General features: G+C 44.6%; 1 long non-coding RNA gene across 1 annotated transcript; it reads left to right on the forward strand.

Moving 5' to 3' along the window:
- Positions 1-1,480: 1,480 nt before the first annotated feature.
- Positions 1,481-8,154, forward strand: LOC136789562 (uncharacterized). The gene is made up of 2 exons (XR_010828251.1): positions 1,481-1,856; positions 6,555-8,154. It is a non-coding gene; the product is annotated as an uncharacterized lncRNA (long non-coding RNA).
- The last annotated feature ends 232 nt before the right edge of the window (positions 8,155-8,386 follow it).

Consider the following 8,386-nt stretch of genomic DNA (forward strand, 5'->3'; position numbering starts at 1 on the left):
ACAAAATCACTGTGGTGTTGGTGGTTGTTTCAAGCCATATGAAAGATTTAAAAAAACAAAACCAAAAACAAAACAAAACAACAAAAAAACCACTTAAATTCAAAGAAAAAAAGTAACAGGATGTACTTAACAGAGGCAGGACCATAAGAGTTGTCTAGAAATCACTCCAAAAAGCTTCAGGATGAGGTTTTGTGGTGAGGATCTGAGCCAGCAGGAGGCAAAGCAGCCTTGTGCATTGCTAGACCTAGACTGGAGCTGGGACATCACATCTGACAAGAGTCAGACTTGTTAGTGTCACTCATAAGCACCAGCCTTGGGCAAAGGGGAGTTGAGTAGCTTGTTCCTGCTTATCTCTTATACAAACATTGTGGATGGAGGTCCGCAAGCTTGTTATGAGAGGTTGCCAAAAGAGGGAGTCTTGCAGTGGCAGTATGACCCTGTTCTGGCAGCAGAACAAAATCTTAACGGCCATGGTGCCAGGAGTGAAGCCTTTTGGTTGGTTATTTGTAAAATGAATATTAAAGTTAACACCCCAGGATATGATAATGAGCTTAAAGTACATGATAAACGTATATGACTACAGTACTCCACCCAAATCATGCTAAAAGTCACCCTGGGGGGGAACAGATAAGGTTAGGCTATAACAAAAGACACAGAGTTAGGAAAAGACACAGTGTTAGAGTTAGGAAAAAAGAAGAGCTGGGGGTTGGGGGAATTGGAAACCTAGAAGAGGCAGTCAAAGAGCTGTGTTCCTTTTTCCTCCACCAACACATGGATGCCTTCTTGGTAAGCTCTGTGCCTTTACATTTTGGTGAGGAATACCTGGGACAGCATTTTGAAAGCACTATTATGATATATTGGTGCTATTTCTGTAAGAGTATTTATCAACAGCAATTCCAAATCTGTTATGTCTGTCACCTTATTAAATACGTTCAACTTTGTGAAACTGTCTCAGTGAAAGTACTTGCAGGGATATGAAAAAGGGAAATGCTGGACTATGTGGTGGTTTTACCAAGCTGGACACCTGAACTCTGCCACAACTGCTGTTTCACTCCCCCTCCTCAAAGGAAAAGGGGGAGAAAATATGATGGAAAGGGCTCAAGTGCTGAGATAAGGACAGGGAGATTACTCAATAATTATCGTCCCAGGCAAAACAGACTCAGCAGAGGGAGATTAATATAATTTATTGTCTATCACTAGTAGACTAGAACAGTGAGAAACTAAAAGCAAATTAAAAGCACCTTCCAGCCTCATCCACCCTCTTCTAAATCCTCCCCCCACTGAGCAATGCAGGTGAATGGGGAATGGGGGTTGCAGTCAGTCCATAATGCTTTGTCTCTGCCACTCCTTCATGGTCACTCTCTTTCCATGCTCCAGTGGGGGGACTCTCCCATGGGATGCTGTCCTTCCCGAATTGATCCTATGTGGGCTTCCCACAGGCGGCAGTGTGAGAAACAAAGTTTCCTTTGCTCCTGATTGACAGGACGCCCGCCATTGCAATCCCAAATAAAATAGCTTCACAGAAGATCCTGTCTGAAGAAAATTATTTGAGATGTTTCTCACAATTTGGGGGCTCGTCCGGGATCTTGTCGCCTGCCAAAGATTTCTTGCCACCACAGACAGGAAGGTGCACCCCGTTGATTTCAGCGGTCCCATCGGGGGTGGTGGGTTGTCCCGGTACGGCTGGCAAAGGACTGAGACTATTAATCTGAAGACAGGCTCTGCGAAGCTCTGGGGAGAAGGGAGGCCAGAACTGACATACACAGACACAGCCCACATATAGTCCAGCCCGGATTGGGAACAGGCACAGGGATTACTGCTGATAACCCGGACCGGGAAGCCGTGCACGGACCGAGGTAAGGGAAACTTTACCGTATCTTGCCTCGGGTTGGGTTCGGGGAGACTCTCGTGTGAATGAGTGCGAATGTGAATGAGACACACTTTTAGTGTGGAGCGAATGTGAAGCCCTGATCCGCGAGGCTCGGTGGTCCTGCAAAAGGATGAACGAAGTCCCCTTGGCTGGAGAGGAACGAAGCGAAAGAGAGAGGAGAGGAGTGAGAGAGTCTCGGGGGTTTGAGCCCTTAGGTGTACGGTACCCGAGCACGGTGAAGTGAGGTGCTCGGCAGTACACCCCACCTCTGTCCTAATCCTAGGTGAAGGCGTGTGATACCCTGTGGGTGGTAAAGTCCACAGCAGCACGTCAGGAAGAGCTGGGGATTAAGGGCTCCAAGAGTCAGCAGGGTGGGGGTTGGAGACCCCGGGATTGTGCCTAAAGATAGCCCTTTGGAGAGAATGATAAGGATTTGGAAAAACAACCCAAAAACTAGGGAAAAATACTAAAAAATATATATAATTAAAAATGGTTTGATATTGTGTAACTGTCTGGCCTAAAAAGCTAATAAAAGGAACTTCCGTATTTTGGCCAAAATACAGGTCTGATGAAAACTCAGGCTTGAAATTTATATGTAAACAATAAGGTTTTTGGAGGAGGAATCAAGTTATGCTCCCTATAATCCTAATATTGCACCAGAGGCAGTGGCAGCTGCTCCAGAAGGGGAGACAGGGACTGCAACTGACGCTGTCCCTGGAGAAGTCATGCCGGGGAGCGTGGAGCGGCAGGAGCGGAGGCTGGGGGGGTCCCGGTGGGGCCTCAGGGCCGTGCAGGGCCGACGCGGGGCCGGTGCCACTCCCCCCTTACCAGCAGAAAGGTTAGGAATTTTAAGAAGGAAATGAAGTCTTTAATTGAGGACCTAGCAGAACAGTCAAATCCATTTTTAAGGCCTAATTTGTATTCCTGGGGGGGGAAATGTCAATCTTGAGTATGTTATTCACTGGAGAAGAATGTTTAGGAGGGGAATGATTTGCCAGGCAGCTATGCAAGAACGGGAAAGAACTAACACACATCCCCCGACAGAGAGTAATTCCGATACAGCAGAAATATCTGCTTATCTAACTGAAATAATAACAACCCACAACACAGAAATTATATGAGAGACTTGGGGTTAGAATTAGAAAGTACTCGAGGATGAATCCTGAGGACCCGGTAGCCCAAGGGCTCTTTAAAGTTCATTTTGTGATTAAAGCCTGGCCAGATATGCAGAAAAAGCTCCAGAAGGTGGGAGGATGGAGTGCAGGTAGTATGAAGGTGTGTACCAAGAGGGGAGATGAGAAGGAAAAGCAGAGAGTGAAACTAATGGTATTCACAGCGTACTGGGTAGTGAGGCAGAGGGCTAGAGATAGAGGGACTTTCGGGAGGAGTCAGGCCCAGGATGGAAAGGAGAGGAAGAGAGATGGAGGAATAGCAGACAAGGAAAGCTACCTGTGTTGCATCCTAAATCCTAGCAGGGACAGGCTTTGAGAAGATGTTTTAAGTGTGGCCAGGTGTACTGGGTCGGGCTGGGATTTTAACTTTCAGCAGACCATACAGTGCTGTGCTCTGCACTCGTAGCTAAAACAGCAATGGTATCACACCAGTGTTGTGTCTGCTGCTGAGCAGTGCTGGCACAGCATCAGGACTCTCTCTAACCCCCCTAGGGGTGGGCAAAAATGTGAGAAAAGAAACATCACCAGGGCAGCTGACCTAAACCAACCAAAGGGATATTCCATACCATGTGATGTCACACTCAGCAATAAAAGGTGGAAAAAGGAGGAAGAGGGGAGGGGTGGGCTCTCGTTGGGAAAACGTCTGTCCTCCTCCCGAACACCGGCTACGTGCGTTGAGGCCCTGCTTCAAGGACGTGGTCAAGCATCGCTCATTTGTGGGAAGTAGAGAGTAATTTCTTTCCTCTGCACTCCCACATAGCCTTTACTTGTTTTGTTTAGTTTTCCCTTTCCCCCTCCCTTTTCCCCTTGCCTTTTTTTCCCCTTTAGTTAAATTGTTAATTTAGTTAAATTGTTTAGTTAAATTGTTTAATTAATAATAATCTTTCCTTAATAATTATTTCTTTTTTTTTTTTTTCCTTTAATGAAATCATCCTTATCTCAACCCGTGAGTTGTTCTTTCCTTTTCTTCTTCCCCTCCTCATCTAAGGAGGGGGAGTGAGAGAGCGGTTGTGGTGTTCAGCTGCCTAGCAGGGTAAAACCACCACACCAGGGCAGCCACTTCAAATAGGAATATCCGGAGTGGAAGAAGGAGGAGAGATTGCTGTTATAAATTCAGAATAGGGGAGTCAGGGCTTCTCAGAAAGCTAGTTCCCTGATAAATGAAAAAGTGTACCTCAATGGGGATCACTCTACAATTATCGTTAGGGGCAAAACAGACTTAGCATAGGAAGATTAATAAAATTTATTACCTATTGCTGACAGACTAGAGCGGTGAGAAACAGAGAAACAAGCTGGGGGCACCTTCCCCCATCCACTCTCTTCCACCTCTTCCCTGCTCTGAGTGGCACAGGGGGGGCAGGAGTGGGGGCTTCTGTCAGTCTGTGGTGCTTCGTTTCCACTGCTCCTTCACGGTCACTCTTCTCCCTGCTCTGTTGTGGGGTGCTGACCTTCCTGGGCTGGTCCTGTGTGAGTTTCTCCACGGGCAGCAAAAAACAGGCTCTTTGGGAGCTGCTCTGGTGTGGGGTACCTCTCATGGGGTGCCTACCTTCCTGGGCTGCTCCGGAAAGGGCTGCAGCGTGGAGATCTGCTCCGCTGCGGTACACCATGGGCTGCGGGGTCTGCCTTCCCCACCAGGGGCCTCTCTGTGGGCTGCAGGGGGGCTTCGACTCTGGCACCTGGAGCACCCCTGCACTGCACTCCCCCTCCTCTGCACTGACCTTGGTGTCTGCAGGGAGGTTTCTCACTCCTCACTCTCCCAGCTGCTGTTGTGCAGCAGTTTTTTTTCCTTTCCTTGAATGTGCTCTCATAGAGGCACAAACTGCATTGCTCATGGCTTGGCTCTGGGCAATGGTGGGCCCCTTTGGAGCTGGCTGAAACTGGCCCTTATCTAACATGGGGCAGCTGCTGGATTCTTCTCACAGGGGCTACCACTGCAGCCCCACCCTGCTACCAGAACCTTGCCATGTGAACCCAATACTCTGGGGCAGCTAGGTCATTACTGGCCTGTGAAGTATCAGGGATTAAATTAACTAATGAAACCCTAAATGTGATGGGGGTAGAAGGGACTGGGATAACAGTGCCACTTTTTGGGGACACCAAGCTGAGACTAGGGATAGAATGATCTCTGGGCAATTATTGTATGCACCCGAGGCAGGGACTAACTTGTTGGGAAAGGATTTGATAATGAAATTGGGCATTCAAATAGTAAATTGTTAGGCTGGAATAACGGTATTATTAATGGGGTGCTCTCAGACCCTGGGAGCAAAGATACATTTGCCTTTGAGTGGAAAGACCCTGAAATGGGGCGGAAGCAGCAATACAGATGGACAATTTTACCTCAGGGGTTTACAGGGCCACCGATTTATTTGGGCAATTTCTAGAACAAATTTTGGAGTAATTCCAACCTCCAAAGGAGATGTTACTGTTACAATATGTGGATGAACTTTTATTGTCAGGACAGGAGAAAACAGTTGTGAAGGAAGCCACTAACAAGCTACTCGACTTTCTGGGAAAACAGGGCTTGAAAGTATTGGAAAATAAATTACAATACGTAGAAAGAGAAGTCAAGTATTTAGGGCATCTAGTGTCTGAGGGAGAACGAAGAATAAATCCAGAGAGGGTTCAGGGAATTGTTGAGCTACCCCTACCCAAAACTAAAAAGAAGTAAAAGTTTTAAGAGAAAGAGGTTTTTAAGGAATTAGGAGTCACGAAGTCCAAAGGAAAACAGATACTCCCTGAGGGGAGAGAAATGCTGAATAAAGTGCTAATGAGGCAAATATTAACTGTTTAACATCAAGAGGGTCATTGGGGAATTCAAGCTATGGAAATATGTATGTGTAGGAATATATATACTCTGGCTGAACGTGTATGCAGGAGTTGTGTAGTATGTCAAAAGATAAATAGAAAAATTATCCACAGTCAGCACAAAGGGGGGGGCGAGAACCAGGAATTCAACGCTTCCAAAATGTACAGGTAGATTTTACAGAACTCCTTAGAGTAGGTAGATTTAAATACTTGTTAGTCTCAGTAGATCATTTGTCAGGGTGGGTGGAAGCTTTCCCTTCAGTATCTGCTGTTGCTACTGCAAACATAGTAACTAAAGTAATTCTAGAACAAATAACTCCCAGGTATGGAATTGTTGAAAATATTGACTCTGATCAAGGAAATCACTTTATGTCACAAATATTGCAAGGGCTAATGTGGACTCTAGGAATTAAGTGGAAATTTCACACTCCTTGGCATCCTTCCCCTTCTGGAATGGTGGAGAGGATCAGACAATAAGCAGCAATTGATTAAGTTCTGGAAACTCGGCTTCCCCAAACGAAGTGCTTTCCTTTGGCACTTCTCCGAATTCAAACTGCACCAAGAAAAGATGTGGGAGTTTCACCATATGAAATATTATTTGGATTGCTGTACATGGACAAAGGGAATGAATTACCTCAAATTGAGACAAAAGATGCTTTTCTCAAGAACTATATACTCGGGCTGTCATCCTCTTTGTCATCTCTCAGGACCCGTGGATCATTAGCTCAAATCCCACCCTTGGAAGCCCTGATCCATCCATTCCGAGCAGGAGATTGGGATCTGATGTGAACATGGAGAGAACTGAAACTGCAACCTTAGTGGGACCGACTGTTCCAAGTGCTCCTGACTACTGAGTCGACAGTAAGAACAGCTGAGAAAGGGTGGACTCATACCTGGGTAAAAGCATCAGTTAACCCTGATACCTGAGAGACTGCATTAACAAAGACTTTTAAGGTTAAAACTGTTAAAACTATCTCTGGTAAACCTTTAACTTCTCCTTAGAAGAATTCTTAATGAATTAATGAGTAAAAGGGATTGAATTACACAGAATTGGAGTGTTTCCAGGGAACACTCTCTGGAAGTGGGAGAAAAAGAAAGGAGGGTATTTAATCCCCACCAGAAGAATCCTTATTAGTTTGTGATTTTTATTGTCTTGGTGTATATATACATAGAAATGATGTATTTTAAGTTTATCTTAGTAATACCTATTCTCAATGGACTAGTGATAGGATGGAGGGAAAAATCAGCATTTCCAGTTAATCCAGAACATCTCTTGAGTTCTATCTCGAAATAATTGTTGGATTTGCACCCAGATGCCTAGAAAGACTGAAAAGGCCTTGTCCCTGATTGCTATTTCCAGCAGCAACTGTGTCTGGATTCTCTAGATTTCTAAAAATGACAGATCATACTCAGTCCCGGGAAGGAATAGATTTTGAAGTTGAGCTCCCTACACATACTCCTGGCTACAACATACTGTGTTATCAAAGGTGCCTTTTAAACAACATTGATAGAAACTCAGGGGGCAATATTACTGACCCCGGGTGTGGAAATATCCATGAAATAGGGAATAATTCATACTGTACTGAATATAGTAGCCACGGGAATGCTAATACACATAATGCACACCAGATACAACATGAGAATCCTGTAACCAGACGGCCTGTCCCAAATGGCAAGGGGTGGTACTGGCTATGTGGTAATAAAGCCAGGAAGGTGTTGCCCCTAGAATGGAAGGGAGCTTGCATCCTGGAGGCAATAATTCCAAATGTAACTATTATTGAAGACCCACAAAGCCAAAGCCCCCTTGAGACCACACGCAGAATTAAGCAGACTTCAGATAATCCTCTAGTAAAATTCTCTAGCATTTCACAGCTTTGCAAGGTGGTTTTTACCTTGGTTAAGGGTGAGTGAATTAGAAAACGCTATTGTAAATATCTCAGCTATAATTGAAAAACTAGAAAATAAGTTAGGTAAGTTTGCAAAAATAGTACTCTAGAATCGAATAGTATTAGATTTATTAATAAACTCATAAAGAGGAGCGTGCACTGTAATTAATACTAGTTGCTGTATATATGTAGATCAAATGGGACGAATTTGATCTCAAAACTATTTGGGGAAAAAAAAAACAAAACACAACAAGATCCTACATAGAGTAACTCAAGATGACAGTTCCTGGGGATTTAGAAACATTTGGGAGACACTAATTTCGTGATTACCTGAACAGAATTGGCTCAGACAACTATTTGTTGGTATTGTAATAATAATTGCATTGTATGTCTGTCATCCCCCGTGACATCTGAAGAAGAATATTGTGCCCTAATGTTGGAAAAACTCAAGAGTGCGGTATGTGAAGAGGTGCAAAAACAACAATAGGAGTAAGAAAAGAAGAGGGGGGAATTGTGAGAAACAAACGTGTTTTTGCAGTAGAGAACTAATTTTCTGTATTCCAAGGTAGTTGTGTAGTCATAACAAGGAGAAATGCTAAGTAGATAAGTGGACAGTAGAAGGCCTCACTGTTCCAAAATAAGGTAGAAGCTTG

The sequence above is a fragment of the Anser cygnoides genome, unplaced genomic scaffold (genome assembly GCF_040182565.1).
Source record: "Anser cygnoides isolate HZ-2024a breed goose unplaced genomic scaffold, Taihu_goose_T2T_genome scaffold_55_1, whole genome shotgun sequence".
In the NCBI taxonomy this organism is placed as follows: Eukaryota; Metazoa; Chordata; class Aves; order Anseriformes; family Anatidae; genus Anser; species Anser cygnoides.